The 21820-nt window shown below is 58.2% G+C and overlaps 1 pseudogene; it reads right to left on the bottom strand.

Moving 5' to 3' along the window:
* Window positions 1–14868: 14868 nt before the first annotated feature.
* Window positions 14869–21095, bottom strand: LOC130028803 (ralBP1-associated Eps domain-containing protein 1-like; annotated as a pseudogene).
* Window positions 21096–21820: the final 725 nt, after the last annotated feature.

Genomic DNA, 21820 nt, shown 5'->3' with positions numbered 1-21820 from the left:
GAGGGGAAGAGGGAGGGTGGAGTGTCCGCCCTGGGCATCTGAAGTCAGGCTGCAGATGAAGTCTGCCTGGGAGCAGATGACCTATGCAATGTTTCTGCACACGCCAGCTTGTTCTCCACTTTCCAAAGACATATTTCCCCAACACCACCCCAAGGCACGAGGCAGAGGGCTCAGCCCCTGGCTTAAAGGAAAACAGATGGAAATGGAGGCGCAGCACTGACAGGGGAGGGAGATGACGATGGTGCCAGGAGCCCAGGAGAGCTGGACAAAAGCATCCGTGCAGCACATAAGGACCTGAATCGCAGGGGCACCCCACAGCCCACACTGCAGCCCCCCAGACCCAGAGGAAGGCAGCAACTGTGAAGATCGGGAAGGACAGGGAGCACCCAGGGAGCCTAGCAAGGACCTGGAGGGAGAGAGTGGACAGGTCCTGGCCCTGCCCCTGGCCAAGGAAGGGCCTCTGTCACGGGCAGAGCCTTTCCAAGCAAGGCTCCCATCTGAAATGTTGGAGCAAAGCATAACGGGTTTGTCAGAGGGCCGGATATGCCAAAAACTATCCGCCAACCAGAGCAATCTGTCACAGTGATAGTTTGAATCCAGTCTTACCAGTAAACAGTCTGAGCGGGCTGCATGATTGACAGAAATGGTCCAGATTGAACTTTAATCACTTAATCACTTAACTTCCCGTTAGTCATCGATTTGCTTGAGTGGGCGCCAGTAACGTCTCCATTTGTCCCTGTCACGTGCTAGTGCAGCCCAATGGCATTTGTTCGCTCTGGGAACATGAAGAGCCTCAAACCGATCGTTCATGATCTTGATGAAGAAGTCTGACCACCTGGTAGGTGGGCGGCCACGCGGTCTTTTGACATCCCGTGGAATCCAGTCGGTAACAGCTCTAGTCCAGCGGTCGTCTTTAAATCTCATTATGTGACCGGCCCATCTGATTGAACTTTAAAAAAAAAAGCAGGGGGTTGGTACGATGGTACAGCAGGGCGGGTGCTTGCCTTGGAAGTGGTTTGATCTCCAGCACCACATATGGTCTCCCCGGCACCACCAGGAGTGATCCCTGAGCGCAGAGCGAGGAGAAAGCCCTGAGCAGTGTCAGGTGTGCTCACGATAAAAAGTAACACCCAACTTCATTATTTTTATCAGAGACCCAAGTTAGATATAGAACATAGATTTCAATTGTAAGAGGTAGGAGGGCCATCAGAAGTGAGGCAGGAGGGCACCAGAAGGACAAAACACTCCTGAGTGAACACATTTCCCAGGGCTGTCACTCCCAGGAAACAAGGCTGGTGGGACCAACAGACCCGCTATGAGTTCCAGAACGTTGCTCGGCACATGAGTCACAGAAGGCAACAGCACCCACCCAAGTGGGCTGATACCCACAAAAAACCCAGGTGGCCGTCTCCACAACAGTCAGTCTCCTGGGCCTGCTTAACTTAGCAAAAACAACATCCATGATGTGAAGTGCATACTCTGGGCAACAAGACCGCAGGCCACAAGTCTATCTCCGAGGTCTTCAAGTATCGGGAAATTCTAAGCAGCATCTTGCTAAATAAGTCAGATGTGGAAAGAGGCGCCTCGGCGAAATAGAAATACATCTATATTAATGAAAAGGAAAACACAGCCTATGAAAAACCGAGGGAAGGGCCGGAGTGATAGTACAGCAGGTAGGGTGTTTGCCTTGCACGCGGCCAACTTGGGTTCGATCCCCAGCATCCTATATGGTCCCCCCCCAGCACTGCCAGGAGTAATTCCTGAGTGCAGAGCCAGGAGTAACCCCTAGGCATCCCTGGGTGTGACCCAAAAAGAAAAAAAAGAAAAAGAAAAGCCATAGGAAGTCGATAGCCTATGAAAAGCCGTGGGAAGCCACTCACCAGCGCCTGCGCAGCAAGTTCTCCCGAGGAAGACTCGGACCCTCCTCCAGAGGCAGGGCAGGCTGGAGGCAGAGGCAGGGGAGAAGCACAGCCACTGGCCCGGCTGCTTCTGAGACACCTCCACAGACCCAGGAGGCAGGGAAGCAGCAACGGGACCGGGACCGTGTCCCGAGTTTCTGTCAGCTGAGGTCTGGGACCCGCGCCCCCGACCTGCACCGGGACCCGCGCCCCCGACCTGCACCGGGACCCGCGCCCCCCTACCCCACCACACACCGGGACCCGCGCCCCTTGACTGACGCACTGAGACCCCAAGTTTGTCAGCTGTCACACCGTGACCCCGCGCCCTTGTGACTGACACATCGCGACCCCGTGCTCCCCTGGCCGATGCACCGTGACCCGCGCCCACTGAATGACGCACCGTGACCTGCCCCCCTGACTGACGCACCGCACCGGGACTCATGCACCGGGACCCGCGCACCTGACGATGCACTGGGAACCACGCACCATGACCCGCACCTCGCGACCACGCACCGGACCCGCCCGGGACCTGCGGGGAGCAGCAGAGTGGAAGGCAGCTGAGCCTCTAGTGGGCAGCGCCCACGGGCAGCCGCGCTCTGTCCAGCGCACTTGAGGCGAGGGCGGAGGGGGCCAGACCCAACCCCGGCCGCCCCGCCCCACGCTCACGGGGGTTCGACCTTCCCTGCCCTCCCCCCCCCAGGCAGCAGGACCCCGGCCAGACTCAGTGTGGTCCTGAGGAGGCAGGAGAGGCGGGCAGCACCCAGCAGGCAGGACCCCTGGGCCAGGCCAGGGCAGGGCAGGGCAGGCCCCGGGCTGGCTCCCGAGATATGGGATGACTCCCGCGTCGCTAAACCCACGTCCGTCCCTAAATCCTGCCCAGAGTAAGGGGAAGCTGTGGGGCCGCAGGTGGGAGCCCTGCTCCCGTCCCCGCACCCCTTCCCTCTGAGCCCAGGCCCCCGCACATCTGCTTCCCGTTTTCCTGTTTTCTGGCCTGGGCCCCTTCTCTCCACCCAGCCTGCCTCTGGGGGCTTCTGTGCAGAAGGAAAAGGAAAGGGAGGTTCAGGGCTGGGCAGGAGGGCAGGAGGTGGCCGGGCCTTGGCCCACAGCCCATCAGCCATCTGCTGGGCAGTGGGGGGCGTGTGTCCCCAAAGGAGCCTTGGTGTTAAGGGTGTTAAGAGTCCCGGCATCCCACATGGTCTCCCAAGCCCACCTCGAGTGACTCCTGAGGGCAGAGCCAGCAGGAAACCCTGAGAACCACCCGGGAGTAGCCCAACACCCCCAAAAAAAGACACTTGTGGAGGGCTTCTAAGACTGCGTTGCAATCAGCGGGCAGCCAGCGGGTGTGGTGACAGGAGGAAGTCGGCCAGTGCCCCAGCTCACCTCTGCAGCTGGACGGCCACATGCCCTAGTAGCTCTGGCTGTGGGGTGGGTCTAGTCACTGCCCCCAGCCTCTTCACTCCAGCTTTGTCCCTCACTGTGAGCCAGCAACATGGCCCTCGGGGGTGCATGGCCGCCCCAGAAAGGACCAACTGCTACCCTGTCAGCACACACACTGTAATGCAGGGCAGGAGACATCACCTCGGTGTGGGCATTTGGTGTGGGCACTTGGCATGGGCACTCAGCACAAGCACTTGCTGTGGACACTCAGTATGAGCACTAAGTGTGGACACTCTGCGTGGGCACTCAGTGCAAGCACTTAGTGTGGACAATCAGTGTGGGCACTAGGTGTGGACATAGTGTGGACACTTGGCATGGACACTTGATGTGGGCACTTGGTGTGGGCACTCAACATGAACACTCAGCACGGACAGTTGGCATGGGTCCTCGGCATGGACTCTTGACCCCTGAAACTCAGAAGCCACCCCTGTCCTTTGCCATGGCTCTGCCTCACAAGGCCACCAGCTGTCCTGACACCATGAGGTCCAGAAAGAGGCGAGTGTGCGGCTCTGTGACTACAGGGGACTCCAAGGCCTGAAGGGTCCCCTGAAGAGACAGCTTGGGGAGCGTTCAGGAGTCTATTCCCCCCATTTCCAACAGGGGGAGTCTCAGGTTGAGGCCTCCAGAGTGAGGGCCCCCCTGCTGGGAGCCCCTGGGAGAGGGGATGCCAAGCCCTCTACTGGCGGCAGCCCTTGCCCCTGTATAAAGCCCATCCTAGATAGGTGGGAGCACTGAGTCCAGTCCATCATCCAGAATGGAACTCAGGAAGGCGTACAGGAGCCAGGGCAGGGGGCATAGCTCAGCGCTGAGTCACGGCAGCTGGGACGGGGCACTCAGAAATAGCCGGGACTTTCTCAAGGTCACAGCGACTCGAAGCTATTTTCAGGCGGTCGGAGCCGACTCCTGCTCTCTCCAGGACTCTCGGGACAGCGGGCGCCAGATGTCGGGGCCCTGGGCAGTCGACCCTGGCACACTGGAGTACGATCCTCCGGTCGCCGGACTTACTCCCTATAGGAGAGGGCGTGGGCAGGAGAGAAGCCTCTGCCCTGGCCCTCCACTCACCGCAGACTCCAGCCATCTCAGAGAACCACACAGAGGGGGGAAAGCTGGTGGTCAATCAGCAATCTGTTTATTAGCTCTCACACAGGGATTTTTATACATTCATTTCAGAACGATACTCCAAGAGCTATGCTTGGAATATCACGTTTCACTCAAATAAGAGAAAGAATCTGGAGTTTTGACCTCCATCGACCTCCAAGAATCAGGGACGCTATCTTGTTTGCCAAGGCGTCAAAAATCAGATGGGCTGGTCGTGTAATGAGATTTAGAGACAACCGCTGGACTAGAGCTGTTACCGACTGGATTCCACGGGATGTCAAAAGACCGCGTGGCCACCCACCTACCAGGTGGTCAGACTTCTTCATCAAGATCATGAACGATCGGTTTGAGGCTCTTTGTGTTCCTAGAACGAACAGACGCCATTAGGCTACACTAGCACGCGACGGGGACAAATGGAGACATTACTGGCACCCGCTCGAGCAAATTGACGATTAACAGGAAGTCAAGTGATCAAGTGATCATTTCAGGGGGTAATCCACATATATCACATTCACCTCAACGGGCTCAGTACAGATGTGAGTTAATGATTTACATCTCCCACTCTCAGGGCCAGGTGCATCAGCTCAGGCAAATGGTAACCATTACGTCCCTCATCCTCAACCAGAATGCCTATGTGTGTGGAATGCTGGAGCAAGCCCCTGGGCCCCTGTAAATGGGGCTGGCTCTTGCTTTCAGGGGCAGGGGATTTGGTCAAAGTCTCAGGCTGGCTGCTGAGACCCCAACAGGCACTCCGGTCCCTTCTGGCAGCATCCTGCAGGATCGGGCTGGGCCAGAGCCCAGGCTCCATCCCAGCCAGACACGGGGCAGTGGCCGAGCCGGGCCCCTGCAGCTGTGTGTCTGCAAGCCAGGCCAGTTTGGAGGCTGTGGCAGAGGGAGCACAGGCTGGGCCCCTGGGGACGCTGGCTAAGGGACAGACCCCACCTCTCCTCCAGCCCCTGGCGGCTCCTCCTCAAGCTCCACGTCAATGCAGGGATCAGAACAGGCTGTGCCGGCCTTACTCGGAGCCCCCCTCCGGAGTTGAGAAATCTGCATCACCAAGCCTGGTTCTTGGGGAGCACAAATGTCTGTCTGAGAAGCTCAGCCACGTGCATTCCCTGACTCCATAGAACCTTCTGGAACCTCTCCCCAGCAACCATCCTGGGGCTCTCACTTCACCTCTAGAGCCCCATGGCTTCCTTACAGAGGGTCCATCTCTGTAGCAAAGCTGACCACGGCCTCCAAGAGCTTGGGCGAGGGTCCTACGTTCTCATGGGGCTTGAGAGAACCTTCCAGAACATGAGGATCAGTCTTTCCCTCGTACACAAGCATCACCACCGCCTCCCTCACCCCTCAGCACTGGGATGCCCTGCCCAGGAGGCAGGGGGACAGACCATGCCCTGCCCTTGCAGGGGGCTTGGCTGGACCCTTCCCATGGGTGCTCCTATGCCACCTCCACCCACCGCTCTTGGCCCGCCTCCCGTACACACCTAAGGGCGCCTCCGTTTCTCCCGTTTCTGCTTCCCATCCCTGTCTCTACCCCTTCTGTACCACCCTCCAGCTCCCCCATCTCATGCCTCTCACCGTGTTTCGACCCTGACTTCATCTCTACTCTCTGTGGCCCGGCCTTGAGCTCTGTGTCTGCTCTGCTCTCGTGACCTTACCCAGCATCAGGTGGTCTGTGAGTTGGCACAGACCCTGGGAACAGCCTGAGACGTCCAGCCGCACTGCACCTGACAGCACAGAAGTCCTTCCACCATCACTTGGCCAAAGCACCAAAATCCCAAGGAGCAGAACCTGAGCAGATTCTGGGCTGCCCCCCTATACCTTGTACTGAGGCCCCCGTGGCTGCCACTGCAGAGGAAGGGGAGCCCTGTGGGTGCTCGGAGGGAACCACGGACTCAGGGCTGCTGGGAGCAGGAAGGCAGTGTTGTCTTATCCAATCCCTGCAGGGCACCTGGCCCTGCCCCTTGGGGTCTGTCCTCAGAAACGCATTCCAAAGCACAGTGACCATGGGTGGATGGATCCAGGTAGGCCTGGGCAACACCTCCTGGTCCTGTGGGTCCCACCTACCTCTGGGCTACATGATGGCATCACAGCTTTGCACTCCAAACATGAGGATTCACCCCTACCTGCACCCCAAATATGAGGCCACACCCCTACCTGCACCAGAATGGGAGGCCGCACCCCTGCGGGCCCCTGGCAGAGCTGTGCTGAGCAGGACTCAGGGCCTTCTCTTGGACTTCCAGCTGTGGTGTGGAGGTGCCCTGAGCGAGTACTTCCGGGCTGGAGTGGGGCTGGTGTGCCCGGGCTTCTCTGTCCCATCACCCCCGGCTTTGAGTGACGCTCCTGGCTGCTTTCCTGGAATGTGGCTTTCATTTGGGGGGAGTCAAGCATCCTCTGTTTGTTTTCTTTTGACAAATAAACATGCGCTCCGACAGATGCCAGAGTCGGCCACAGCAGGCCAGTGTGCGTGACTCAGGAGTCCCGACTGGGACCCACCACAGCTGGGCCAAGCCCAGGGCTATGCTTTAGCAAGCCCTCCCCCACCCACTCCCACACACACTACTGCCCACCTGCAAGGGACGCCGGTAGGCGGCTCTAGGGTCAGAACGAGCAGGAAAGACAGGGGGCAAGCTTACCTGTCCATACACACATGTCCACACAGCTCGGCCCACACCCTGCACCCTCACGCACTCAGGCGACCACACTCCCGCACGCGCCCTCTGGCCCTGTCCCAGGAGGGCCTGCCTGAGCTCGCACTGATGAGGTGCTGATGAGGGAGCAGGGATGTCACACCCCCTGTCTACGCACGTGCCCGTGCAGGGCAGCCTGGCTCTGACGAGCAGCAGCTCCTGCTCTGCCTCACCCCAGAGCAGAGGAGCACAGGGCGGGATCACAGGGAGGCAGCACAGCATGGGACAGGGGCACAAGGAGGGGGCAGCATGCGCAGGCCAGCCCTGAAGTCTGCCCACGTGTCAGGACCACAGGTAGAACACAGCTTCCGCCTGCTGGGTGGGGGGTTCCTGCTGGTTCCCCCATTTCTCCCCTTCTCACAGGGATCCTTCCCAGTCACACTGGGCCCCCTGCAAAGCCTGAGAGGTGCTGGGTGTCCTCTGGGGCCAGCCCCCCCACCCCTGATGCCCATGCTCCGCCCCCCATCTGGGATTCCCTGTCCGGTAGCCTTGCAGGCTGCCCATTCACACGTCACTACTCAAACTGCAGCTTTGCAGGTATTTATCTTGTCCTTCAGACACTCAGGAAATAAGCTATTTATGTTACTGTTCAATACCCAAGTCTTATCTAGGAAAAATCTCTGCAATATACAAGTAGAGTCAGACAAACAAGTGGGGGAGTTTGTTTCCAGAAGGGCTGCCCTCACCTGTGGCCAGAGGAAGCAGGGTCTGGGGTCCGCGGGCTCAGACATGGCGGCCCCCAGCAGCAAGGCCGGAGGGAGGCCCTGCGCTGTCAGCCCCCCAGAAGGAATCACAGCACCAGTGGCTCTGAACAGCCCAAATGGCCATCTCACCCAGCCTGCGTATCACCCTTGAAGCCAAGGGTCAGCGGGCCTGGGGGAGCCTCTTCCTGCCTCCTTCCCAGCTGGCTGAGTTCCTATCCTGCTGGTGGTCATCACCCCGTTTCCTTCCTGGCTCCTGCTCCTGGAGCTGCCGCGTCTACGTCAGCTGCACACGTCAGCCACCGGCCGCAAGTTACCCCACAGACCCCCGCCGAATGGCCCTTTGTGTGGCCCCACACATCCCCTGCACGTGGCCTATACATCCCCTTGCACATACCCTTATACAGTCATTACTCACCCCTACGTGCACCCCAAACCCCCTGTATACACCTAAAACCCCTTATATATACCTCCCTGTAGAGCCACTACTCACCCCTGCATGCACCACAGACCCCTGTATACACCTCCATATACCTCCTTGTACAGCCACTCACCCCTATATGCACCACAAACCCCTACACACACCCCTGTACAGTCACTACTCACCCCTGCATGCACCCCTAAGCCCCTGTATACACCTCCCTATACAGCCACTACTCACCCCTGCATGCATCCCCAGCCCCTTGTATACACCTCCATACACCTCCTTGTATAGACACTCATTCCTGTATGCACCACAGGCCCCTACACACACCCCTGTACAGCCACTACTCACCCTTGCATTAACCACAGACCCCTGCATTCACCCCCCGTACAGCCACTAATCACCCCTGCATGCACCCTCAACCCCCTGTATAGAACCCCTGTATAGCCAATCCTCACCCCTGCATGCACCACAGACCCTTGCATTCACCCCCCTGTACAGCCACTACTCACCCCTGCATGCACCCTTACCCCCCTGTGTATGCCCCCTGAACAGTCACTATTCACTCCTGCATGCACCACAGACCCCTGTATTCACCCCCCTGTACAGCCACTACTCACCCCTGTATGCACCCACATCCCCTGCATTCACTCCATAGCCTCTAGCTGCAAATCCCCCTGTGAGCGAGCAGGCCCCAGGGCTGCAGGTACTGGCCCACACAGGGTGTCCTGAGGGTGAAGCCCATTATTGAAGGCTGCTGCACCCCAGGAACCATGCCCCAGGCTCTCTGGAGAGTCTGAGAGTGCCAGGATGGCAATAGGCAGCATCGGTGGGTCTCAGGAGGGTCCCAGAGGTGGGTGGGCTGCATCTGGAGCAGGGAAGAGGTAGTGAGTGAGCATGGAGCCCGCTGGGAGCTGAGGAATGGAGGGCGAGTCGGAGGGTGTGAGCTGCTGAGCGGCTGGCTGGGCAGAGAGCAGGCCAGCATTGCGCCGCCCCCAGACACAGGCTGCAGTGCTCATGGGTCACTGAAGAGGACCAGCAGTCCACACACTCACCCAGCTGGCCCACACGGGGCCCCTGAGGCCTGGGAGAATGGCCCAGAAAGGACCTCTGCCGTCATCCCATGACTGTCCTGAAATAGGGAAGGGCCCGAGTCCCTGGGACAGACAATGGTGAGGACATATCTGGGGGCATGGGTGGATCAGGGAAGGCGCCATGGACCCACTGTGCCCCTGAGCTGGGCACACGCAGGTCTGTGTCCTCAGTCTGTGTCCCTGGTCCCTGCCAGGTTGGTCTACCCCCAATCTGTGTCCCTGGTCTCTGCCAGGTTGGTCCAGTCCACATTCCCCTGACCCCAAAGATTCCCGTGCTCACCCTTCTAGCCTCAGGGTGTCTGGGGCCCACAGCCCCTTTGTGGTCTCCTCGGCCTGGCCAGCGGCCACAGGGGGCGGAAAGCCCTGGTGTCCGGGAGTGCATCCTGCTGACTCACAGCTTCCATCAGCTCAGCCCCACTCTGCCCTCCTCCCCACCCCACATGGAAAGTTCTGGCACTGGAGAAACTGCAGCTCTGGTGAATCACCCACCAGGATGCGGGTGACTCATAGCCTGGATCCCTGGTGGGGGCCAGTGCCCCTGCCCTCGGGGTGGGGGCTGGGGTGCCCTGCCAGGCTGATGAATTTGGACCCAACCTCCCCTGGGGCAAACAATCTGAGAAGCAAGAGCGGGTGTGGAGAGGGTTTGTCCAGAGTCCAGGGGACACCCTGGAGCCCAAGGCCTGTACATGAGTACAAGGCCATGCAGGAGTCTATGTGGTACAAGGTGTCCGTGGGAGGGAGAAAGGGCTGCCTTGGTGGACAGTTCATGCCGGCAGCACTGCATCCCCGCCATGTGACCAGATGCCTCCCACTTTCCTTCCAGTGGGATGAGGCTCATGGTTTTGGGTTTGGGTCTAAGGCCAGGACCCAGCAGCCACGTCCCCACCCACTCAGTGAGGCGCCACATCTGGAGCCTGTTGTGGTTTCTGAGTTTGCTTCAGGCCCAGGAGGGGAGACCAAGGGTCCGATCACCCGTCTGAGTGCACAGAGGGGACTCCAGAGCCACCTCTGGGCAGCTGGGACCCCACAGCGCTGTGGCCTGGGGATGCTAATGTTAGTGCTTAAGCATGGGGCTGAACAGGAGAGCATGTATGTTGTGTGCATGTGTGTGTACGTGTGTGCATACATGTGTGTAAATGTGTATGTGCAAGCATGTGTGTGCATAGATGTGGGTGCAAGTGTGTGTGCATGAGTGTGGGTGCGATCACGTGTGCATGTGTGTAAGTGCACGTGTGTCCATGCATGTGTATATGTGCATGTGTGTGCATGTGCATGTGTGCATATATATGTGCGTGGGTGTGTGCAGGTGCATGTGTATGTGCAGGTGCATGCACGTGTGTATGCATGTGTGTGCTTGCGTCTGTGCATGTGTGTGTGCATGTGTGTGTGTGTGTGTGTGCGCATGTGCGTGTGGCACAGGCCAATATCTGCATCACCAGCTCCCTCCTGTGCAGCCACGAAGGGCTGCCTCCCCTAGGGCCACTCCCACCCTTCCTCTCCTGCCGAGCTCCCATCCACCTCTGCGGAAAGCGGCTGCACAAAGGGACCATGGCTCAGGTGGGTCTTTTGGGCAGGGACAAGTGGCCCTCGGGACTGTCTGCCACGCAGGACCGGTGAGCACCTGGGTGGGGACAGGGGCAGGAAGGAGGTGGCTAAGCACGGCGGCAGCCCCTAGGCCTGGGAACAGGAGCAACCCCCAGGACGCAGCTCAGGCGCCAGCAGTGGGCTGTGGGGGGCGGCCCAGATGGTCACCTCGAACTGGCCTTGGATTCTGAGAGCCAGCTTGGCTCCCTGCCCACCTCCCATTTCCGTGGGAATCTCAGGCCCATCAGGGAATCCCTTGGTTTCTGGGCTCCCACTAAGGACTTATTTCCTGAGAAGCATAAAGTGGAGCCACAGTGCGGCCCTCCTCCCCCCGCTGGCCCCTCCCCTGCTGACCCCGTCCCTGGTCCCGCCCCGCTGGCCCCGCCCTGATGACACCGCCCATCTGCCCCTCCCGCTGGCCCCACCCCGGCGGCCCCTCCCTGCTGACCCCGCCCCCATTGCCCCCTCCCCTGCTGGACCCGCCCCCTATGGCCCCTCCCCACGGGCCCCTCCCCATCTGTGCCTCCTCCAATGCTGGCCCCTCCTGAGGGCCCCTCCCCCATCTGTACCTCCCCGGCTGGTCCCTGCTATGTGTCCCTGAGGCCCGAAGCCCCGGAGTGGTCAGGCCCAGCTCAGGGCCATCGCCGTGCGCGGGCGGCAGCTGGGGGCTCCAGCGCTGCTGTGGCCTCCGCTCCCACAGACTGGGGTGGGGGCGGCGATCCGCCAGGGCTGGGCCAGGAAATGTCTCCGAGCGAGTCTGGTTCCGGCCCCAGCGTGCCGGTGCAGGTGGAGCGGGCGCCCGGTTCTGCCCAAAGCGCCGCAGCCGCCCCGGGCAGGCATCCAGCCCAGGAACCAGGGAGGGGCCTGTTCCTGGACAGTTCGGGCCTGGAGGCACATTCCTGGGGCCTGAGCTGGCTGCCCCGGGCATCGGCAGAAAGGGGCTGGCGTCCCCTGGTTTTCACAGGGGGCTTTGTCTCCTAGCAGCACTCTAGACACCCCAGGCTGCCCCCCAATGCCTCAGGGTTGCCTACGCCCCCCCAGCAGGGAAAGGAGCAGCGACTGGCACTTCCTGTCCCCGGACCTGCATGGGGACAGATGCAGCCCCAGCCCTGTGTCAGCACATTCCAGGGGTCCCTGAGGAGATGCCCCAAGCCCTGAGGGTCCTGGTAAGGGAGGGGCGGGCAGACAGACGTGTCAAGACCCCCGGAGTGGTGGGTTGCTGCCCAGGGGGCCTGCTGTAGAGACAGTGCAGGGTGGAGTCCCCAGGGGTGTCAGGTCTGCACCCACTCTGCCCCCTTCCCTCCACCCCACCCTGCATCCCCCAGTCAAACCTCAAAAGGCAAGAATGTAGTGCGGTCCTCAGGCCCGTTATTGAGATAGTAACGCCCCATGCAGGGACTCTCAGGAGTCTCTCCCCTCGGAACTGTCCAGGGACTGTCCAGGACTGTCCCCCTCTGGGAAGTGTCCCGGATGGTGCCCCCATGCCAGAAACTGAGGGGGACACTGAGATGAAGTTCTTCTCTGTGGCCTTCTCACCGTGTGGCCACTGTGGACAGGGCAGTGAGAAAGGATGGCAGTGGCCATGGGCACGGGTGGGTGGGTGTGACACCCTCTCCTGCAGGCCAAGGGGCCCGTGGCAGACTCATTCCAGGATGCATGGGCCCAGCACAGCCACCTGTTGGACTGGATGCTGACCCAGCCTCACCCTCCATCCTGGCTGTCTGAGAGAGTGGGGGCCTGAAGGGTGGGCCCTGCCCAGCAATGCTCCTGCCTCTGGGAACACTCTTCTGCTCAGGAGTCCCACAGTCAGCCTTGCATTGGGGGTCGCCTGTCCCCCCACCAACCCTTGGGACTGCAGTTCTGGAAAGAATCTAGTCCTGCTTGGCTCTGCCCCTGGTCGATTATCTGCCCAGGCCCCAGCTCCTGCTCTCCCTGCCTCACCCCTTTCTCACCCCATCTCCTACACTGACCCCATCTCCCCCATGTGCATATATAAATGTGCCATGCTCATGTGGATATGTGTGTGCTCGTGTGTACTCATGTGTGTGCTCACGTGTGCATTCATGTGTGAATGTGTGAGCTCATGTGTATGCTTGGGTGCACATGTGTATGTTTGGGTGTGCATTCATATGTACGCACATGTGCATGTGTGCATTCATGTGTGTTCATTTGTGCATATGTGTGTTCACATGTATACTAGTGTATTCTGTGTGTGCATGTGTATACTACATGTGTATTCATATGTAACGTGCTCATGTGTGCACTGTGCATGTGCACTCATGTGTGCCTGTGTGTTCATGTGTTTGTGTGTATATGTATGCACTCATATGTTCATGAGTGCTTGTGCACAGGCTGGTGTGTGAGTTTTGGTGTGTACAGGTGTGCTCATGCATGTATATACATGTACTCATGTGTACACGTGTGTTCAGGCACACACTGGTGTGGTGTGTATGTGTGTATGTGAGAGTGTGTGCGAGTGTGCGTGAGAGTGCATGCGAGTGTGTGTGAGAGTGCATGCGAGTGTGTGAATGCGTGTGGGATGTGTATGTGGGTGTGTGAGTGTGTGTTTGAGTGTGTGAGTGTGTGAGTGTGAGTGAGTGAGTGAGTGTGTGTGCATGCGTGTGAATGTGTGTTGTGCATGTGGGTGTGGGTGTGAGTGTGTGTGAGTGAGTGTGTGTGTGAGAGTGTGTGTGAATGTGTGAATGAGTGTGTGTGAGTGTATGAGTGTGCGTGAATGTGTGAGAGTGTGTGAGTGTGTGTGTGGGTGTGAATGTGCACACACACTCAGGCTCATGAATGTCTCCCCAACAGGCTAGATCAACGCCCCCATCCTGCTGCCTTGTCTGTTTTCAGACAGACTTTGGAATGTTGGTGGCACTTTTCCCCCCAATCTCTAGGTTGTTTTGTGCGGGGTGGTGGTAGTTGTGGCTTTGGGGGAGCAGAGTGAGGTCATACCCGGCAGTGCTCAGGACTTGCTCCTGGCTCTGTGCTCAGGGATCACCCCAGAGGCATCGGGGGACCCCCATGTGGTGCGGTCATGTGTGAAGCAAGCAGGCGCCTCCTGAAAGTGGATGAAACTCCCGAGGGAAGCCTTGCAGGAATTCCCTGAAGAGTCCGCGGTGAGTCTGGTGTAAAGCCGCCATGGCTGCTTCCCACACTCAGCCTCAGCCTCTGTGCACTCCGCACTGTTTCTTTCAGCCACGTGCCTGCAGAGTCCAGTGCAGTGTCCAGTGCCCACCGCTGAGTGTCGCATGTAGTGTCCGGGCGTCCCTTGGCTGAGTCCCATGCAGTCTCCCCATTCCTTGCACTCTCCCTGCCTGAGAGTCCAGACAGGGAGAGTGTGTCCCAGCACACTGCGTGAGTACATGAGGTAGGAGTAGTGGACACTGACTGTGCCTGTGTGTGGATGCATGGGGGAGCGTATGTACATGGGAGTAGGGACAGTGTTCACCAGGCCTGCCTGTGTATGGGCCTGGGGGTCAGTCAGAACGGGAGTGAGAGTGTGTGCTAGTGCATGGGATGGGGAGGAGTGAGTATGTGGGAGTTTGGGGACATTCATGTGCCCACTGAGGGTGAGTGTGCTCATAGGGGCGTGTGCCCATTTGCACAGGAGTGCGTGTGCACAAGGGGAATATGTGTCTGTCCCCTCCACCGAAGACTGTCGCTAGCGTACAGTCAGCTGCCCAGAGCAGCCGAGGGTTTGGGTTTCCTTCTCCAGAAAGAGGAAGGAAGGTGTGATGCTGAGATTTCAGGGCATCTGTGAGGACTCTGGCACCAATGTGTTATGAGTGTAATGTGTTACAAGTGGAGTGCGTGAGACGGAGGAGGGCACGTGTGAGATCAGCTTCCTGAGGAAGGTCTGCGAGGCGACCAGCTGCTCTGCGGGCCCCAGGGCTGCGGTAGCCAGTGTCTCGCCTTCGGTTTCTTCTGACCAAACGTTCAAATGGACCTTGCATGCTGCAAGGACGCCTCTTCCATAACAAGTTCTAAGCCGCCGCTGCCACCCTCCTTGGCTTGGCATTTAGCTCGGTTCTGGTTCTCTGCTTAAATAGGCACAGAGGATGGGCAGCCGGTCCCCATGGACCCCAAACTGGCTGCTGTCCAGCTTCCCCACAGAGATGCTTGACCCTCATGTGCTCTCAGAACCAGGCTTCCTCCCCGCTCTGGTCTCCCTCCTCCCACCCCGCTTCCTCCCCGCTCTGGGCTCCCTCCTCCCACCCCCTCTGCAGCAATTGCCCGCTGACTACTGTCACTAGCATTCTGTGGTGCTCATATCACAGTGAATACTGTGGCTTGGACCCCTGCCCACACTGAGCCAGGCTGAGGTGGGGGGAGGCCTGCTGCTCTGAGGCTTATAACTGACTCCCCTTTTCTTACCCCAAGGGGCATGGGATGCTTCACTACTGGCTCCCTCTGACACGCACACAAACTGACACCCTCCTCATATTTTCTCTCCTTCCACAGTTGGCTTTTTTCCCAACAAATTATGTTAATTGTTAAAAAAAAAGTGACAGTGTATATATGTGAATGTGGTGCCGTGTGACATAGGTGAGAATGTGACTGTGCAAGGGGTTGTGAATGTGACTGTGTGTGCAAACGTGTGTGACTTGTGTGACCGCGAGCGTGGGACAGTGTGGGATGGTATGTGTGTGGCTGTGTGTGTGATGTATGGCCACGCGTGACCCAGTGCAGGCTGAGGGCACGGTGGGCTCCATGGGGCTGGCAGAGCTGGGGAATCGCGCAGGAGGTGGGTCAGGCTGACCACGGGGACCATGCCACCGCCATAGCGCCCTCTCACAGTCCCGCAGGCCTCTTGGGGCAGCAGGGCCGGACACTTGAGCTGTTCCTGTGACTCACTGAGCCGCAGGTTGGGGCTGGTGGGCGCGTCCTGGGGGGTCTGGCATGAATGCCCTAAGCTCTGCCGGAGCCCGCAGCATTCCAGCACATTCCATGGGGAGGGGGCAGGAGCATGGGGCCTCCCCGCTCCAGGTGTGCAGCCCACGGAGGCCCCGGGCGGGAGCCTGGGGCTGGGCCCCTGCCCACTGTGGTTCTGGGAGCCCGCGGGAACCCAGGGGCCTCCTACACCCCAGGAACTGCGGTCAGGTCTCCCCTGCCCCCCCTCACCCAGGTTCCCAGATAAACAGGCCCCAAAGGGCATGGGACAGGGAGGGGGGGAGGGGAATGTTCAATATGTCACCAGCACCGGGGAGAAGCGTAATATGCTAGAGCCTGCGGCCTGTCCCCATGACGTGTCCCCGCAGCTGGGGGTCTCATGGTCTGGGGTGCCTGGGGCTCTGGCCCTGTGCTGTGATCCATCTTCTGCCCTCCAAGGGGCTTATTTTTTCCTGGACCCCTGCAGAGTGCCCGAAGCTGGCCCCTGGTGTCATAGACCTCGCTGGGCACTCCTGCCAGGACCTGTGTCTCCTGACTGTGGACAGCCCAGGACTGACAGCCTTGGCGAACACGCAGACCTACCACCTGGGCGTATCCCGGAGCACTCAAGTCTCCCCAGCCTTGACCGGCCCCTGGACCCCCAACACTGGGGCTTTGTTCTGCAGCTGGGGGTCTGTGGGCGTCTGGCAGGACAGGACGGTCTCCCAGCCACAGCCCCTTGGGGAGCCCTGACTCCTGCACTGAAGCCGTAAGTGGACGCACTTATTTAGTGTTTAGTCTCCAACTGTCTGTGGCTTCTGCCCCACCAAGGGTCGGTGGGAGGTCGGGGGCCCAGCAGGAGAACCCTTCTGGGCTCAGAGTGCAGTTCCCTCACCCACACTCAGGGACACTGTGCTAGCCCCCTCACTGAGGGCCCAGGCAGTCCAGCCCCTGACCCCTGCCTCTCCACACAGGGTCCTGAGCAGCTCCAGTGCTGAACTGGCCCCAGTTCCATGGACGCATGGGTTGTGGGGTGTGCACTGGCTCCTCTTGTGTCCTTGTGTGTGCTGGTGTGTACTCATATGTATACACATGTGACCTCGTGTGTGTTCCTGTATGCTCGTGTATCTGTGTGTGCTCCTGTGTCCTTGTGTGTGTTTAGATGTGCTCCTGTGTCCTCGTGTGTGCTCATGTGTGCACATATGTGCTCCTGTGTCCTCATGTGTGCATCTATGTACTCATATGTGCTTGTATGTCCTCAGGGCCCAGGACCCTCGCGCTCAGAGTCTGTGAGGGGCCTCACACTCAGTGGCTGCCCCCACAGGACTCTTGAAAGCAGTTTTGTGCCTCTAAGTGTTTACAAGATCCCTTCTGGCCGCGCTCAGACACTGTAGGCCCTGCTCCCAGGTGGCTGCAGTTTGGGGTGCTCTTCGGCATGTGGATGGAGTGAAAGTCACAGGGCTCACATTGTCCATGTGGCCACAACACACTCTTCCTGCTGGACCACAGCAGGGGGAGAGCAGGGCCCTGGCTGGGAGCAGGGCTGAGGCCATGCGGAAGGGGTAGGCCATATTAAGCTCCGTCCCATGACTTCAGCCGGACCAGAACTCGTGAGGCCAGGCTGTGTGTGAGTGTGTGCCACGCATGAACGCACGCACTGGGGAATGAACAGGGGTGCCCCTTTGCCCTCTGTGCAGCTCTGCTGTCTGTGTCTGTGCGTGTGTCTGACATGTTTACAATTGTGTGCCTGAGTTCTCATGGGTTGGGGTATTTTGTTCTATGTGTGGGGGCACACAGGACTTCTGATACATACTTTGTGTGTTTGTACTGGTGGGTGAAGAGGTTCATTTGCTCATGTGTGTCTGTGTGTGGTGTATACCATATCTGTATGCAAGTGCATCTGTGCATGATATGTAATGTGTATGCATGTGTGTATGTGCAATGTGTACTATGTGCATGTGTGTCTATACTTTGTGCATATGTGTCTGTGTGGTATATACTGAGTATGTATGTGTCTGTGTGGTATATACTGAGTATGTATGTGTCTGTGTGATATGTACAGCATGAGCATGTGTCATATGTACTTTGTGTGTATGTACTTTGTGTGTGTGTCTGTGTGACATGTACTGTGTGTATAAGTATTGTGTGATGTACTGTGTGTGCATGTGTCTGTGTGATATGCACTGCATATGCATGTATGTTTGTGGTATTCACTATATGTGCATGTGTCTGTGCTTTGTATACATGTGTCTGACATATACTGTGTGTACATGTATCTGTATAATATGTACTATGTGCACATGTGTCTGTGTGACATGTATCGTGTGTGCAGGTATGTCTTGTGGTGTGTACTGTGTGTGCATGTGCTGTGTAGTGGCAGGTGCCCCAGCGAGGGCGGGCCCTCTGCGGGGTCTGTGGTCAACTGCAGGTGTCCAGTGCACAGACACCTCCTCCCTAGTGGTGGTCAAGGCCACGTGCAGCCAGGGAAGCAGTTCCCACGCCTCACCCTGTCCCACAGTGGGGTCGGGCGCCGGCTGGAGGCGCATGACTGGCCAGCTTGGACAAGGGCCCTTTGTACGTTGGGGCAGCTGTGGCCACACTCTAGCTTAAGTGACCAGACCGTCTGGCTGCCTGGCCTGTGGCCTGAGCGCGTTCTTTGTGACTTCTCGGCGTGGTGGGGAGCCAGACGCTGGCTGCGGGGACCCGTCGTCGGGAGCATTCACTGAGTGGAGATTCCTGGTGGTGACTGAGCGAAAATGCTCAGAAATGGAGCAGTGAGGTCAGAGTGACAGGCGGCACTCAGGGCACGCCAGGCCTGCGGGCAGCCCAGGGTCAGCATGAGCAGCTCTCCTGGCCCTGCACCCCGGCTCTGCACCCTCCTGGGACAAGGGGCCCTGCCTGACCATGTCCCTCCCAAAGGCCACTCTGCAGCCTGTCTCCCCAGGGTGAGAACCCAAGGGCAGTGAGAACTCGCCCTGCACTGCCCCCTACTGGATGAACCGATCCCTGCTGGAGACCCCCGCCCCTACTGGAGACCCCGCCCCTTCAGGGCCCCGCCCACAGCGGGAGGCCCCGCCCACAGCTGTGAGCCTATGTGCCTGAAACTTCAGGGGGCTTTTGCCTGTAGAATCCCCCTATCTCCTTGTTCAGGAGAAAGTAGGAGCAGGAAACACCCAGCTTTGTTACTGGGCCACTCCTGCAGGGGTTCTCCAGGAAGGGGGTGTTAATGTTTCCTGGTGGCCCCAGCTGTGGGTGGGGCCTCCGGCTGTGGGTGGGGCCTCGAGCTGTGGGCGGGGCCTCCAGCTGTGGGTGGGGCTTCAAACAGGGGTGGGGCCTACAACTGTGGGTGGGGCCTCTAGCTGTGGGTGGGGCTTCCAACAAGTGTGGGGCCTACAGCTGTGAGTGGGGCCTCCAGCAGGGGTGGGGCCTCCAGTTGGGTGTTGGGTGGGGCCTCCAGCGGTAGGCGGGGCTTCCAATTTGGTGGGGTCTCCTGCTGTGGGTGAGGCCTCCAGTTGGGTGGGGCCTTCGGCTGGGGGCGAGGTCTCCAGCAAGGGCAGTGCCTGGCAGGTGCTCTGCTGCCCTTGGGGCCTCACCCTGGGGAGACTGCAAAGTGGCCCTTGGGAGGGGCGCCCTTGCAGCAGGAGGGTGCAGAGCTGGGTGCAGGACCATGAGAGGTCCTCCTGTGGACTCCAGGCTCACGTGCCCCAGATGCTACTCGTCAGTTAGAGGGTTTGGGGCCCCTGACCTCAGAGGCTGGCTGTCCCAAGTTCAGCCTGAGCCCAATACAACCGTGATAGGCTTCTTATTTGTAGTTCTGGTCATTTGTGATTGCGCATGCCAGAGTGGCCGCAGCTGGACATGGTAGTCCAGGCTGGACACAGATACTTGATGTACTGATTCTGAAGAAACGCTATTTGAACTACTAATATTTGTAGAAATGTAAGACTTTTTGTTGAGGGCTGTAGTGAATGCAGGCAGGTAGGCCATTTACCTTGCATGTAACTAACACTAGATGTCTCCCAGTGCTCATTGCTCTGATTCAGTTCAGGCCAAGACTGATTCAGTGATGGCATGGAGGGGGACTTGCTTGGAGGCGCTTCTGCGAGAGAGCCTGAACAACCTACCTCACCTGCCTGATCCCCCACACCTGCTGAATCCTCCAAATCAATCAGTTTGGGCATTAACCTTTCAGGGAGTTTTTCTGGCAAATCATAGCCATTCTTCCTAGCAACTACTAGATGAAAAGCAGCACAAAACTCATCCAGTGTCAATGCTCCATCTTTATCAAAGTCTGAAAGTTCCCAAATATGAGAAAGTTCAAGGATAGGAAGTTTTGATTTTGTAAAAAGTTCTTTAGCTGCAGATCCTGGAATAAATCCGTTCAGATCAGGCTGAATGGTTTCAAACTGATTTACATAATAGTGCCTTTATTCATCTGTTATTTTCCAGGGATCATCATGACTACTGGATTGCCTACGAATTTCATTGGCAGTTGTAGCTGATGCTACAGTTCGTACTGTTGTCTGGTCCTGGACGAAGCAGGATGCATGGTTAAAAGAAAACAGGTTGGTGGAGTACGTGCGAAACTGACCCAGGTATCTTGCGGTGGAGGTCGAGAGTGCCCCGACTACACTGTGTCACCGGCAGAAGAAGCTGACTGTGCGTCCCCTGCAAAGGGAGACCAAAAGGGCCAGGTCCTGGGAACGGCCTCTCACTGCTGTCCCCACTGCGGTGGCGGCTGTGCTTCCTCCAGGTGTGCAGAGAGGTTGGCGGGGATTGTTATGGGGAGACGATGGGGGACGAGGGTTCCTGCTGATCGGCGAAGATGCGAGGCTGGCAGCCGCATCGTGGCCCGAAGGTCCCCTCTTCACCTGCCCCCGGCCAGGGGGTGGAGGAATGACACCAGAATACGAGCCCTGGCCTTCAGAATCGGAAAAGTAGGACACAGCGGGATGAGACTCCTGTTCGTCCTTAGAAGCGACAAATCGCAGCAAGGGGAGGTCCTTCACTGTATTTATACTTTCCACTCCTAAGGGGAAGCCGGACTGGGCCACAGCTACAAGTTTCAAAGCAATGTAGAACAGACTTCTTCCAAAATAACCAAGTCTTTTTGTATCACAAAGCTCCATGATCTGCAGGACCACATCGTTGGGCAGCTGCCGCAGCCCAGTACAGCTCAAGCACCTGCCCCTTGGCTGCCACCTTCTTGGTGTTGTCGATGTCGCAGTAGAAGAAGAGATCCAAGTATCCAAGTAGTATTTCCGCTCCTCGTTGCTCAGTGTTAAGCCTTCCATCTTTGCACCGCTCCAGGGGGCAGCTCAGAGCCTGGGCCCTACGACCCCCACGCTGCCCGCAGCGATAGCACAGCGGTAGGGCGTTTGCTTTGCGCACAGCCAGCTGGGTAAGCCAGGTTCGTATTCCTCCTCCCCTCTTGGAGAGCCCAGCAAGCTACCAAGAGTATCTTGCCCGCACAGCAAAGCCTGGCAAGCTACCCGTGAGGTATTCGATATGCCAAACACAGTAACAACAAGTCTCAAAATGGAGACGTTACTGGGCCCGCTCCAGCAAATCAATGAACAACGGGAGAACAATGTTTGTTTTTGTTTGTTTGTAACTAACACAGGTTCAATCAAATGTCCCCTGAGCCTGCCAGGAGTGATGCCTCAGCACAGCCAGGAGTAAACCCTGAGCACCACCAGGTGCGGCCACAGAACAAAACAAAACAAAAAAATAATTTTCTTTCATTTACTTTAAAAATTAAATGGATTCCGCGCTGTCGGGAGTGGGGCTGCCAGGCTGTGGGGTGGGTGAGAGCCCTCCCCACCCCAAGGGACCCAGCCCCAGCAGCCGACCTCCACTATGCAACCACTGCCACGCACCAGGTCGATTTATAAGACACCCTAACCATTTTCCACAATTACTACACCATATCTGATGGGGTTCAGACTATATAAATATATGCCTCTCAGAGAGCTCAGCAAGCTACTGAAAGTATCTTGCCCACACAGCAGAGCCTGGC

Source organism: Sorex fumeus, unplaced genomic scaffold, assembly GCF_029834395.1.
Source record: "Sorex fumeus unplaced genomic scaffold, SorFum_2.1 ptg000041l, whole genome shotgun sequence".
In the NCBI taxonomy this organism is placed as follows: domain Eukaryota; kingdom Metazoa; phylum Chordata; class Mammalia; order Eulipotyphla; family Soricidae; genus Sorex; species Sorex fumeus.
The sequence above is the reverse complement of the archived record's forward strand: the minus strand, read 5'-3'. Positions and strand labels throughout refer to the sequence as shown.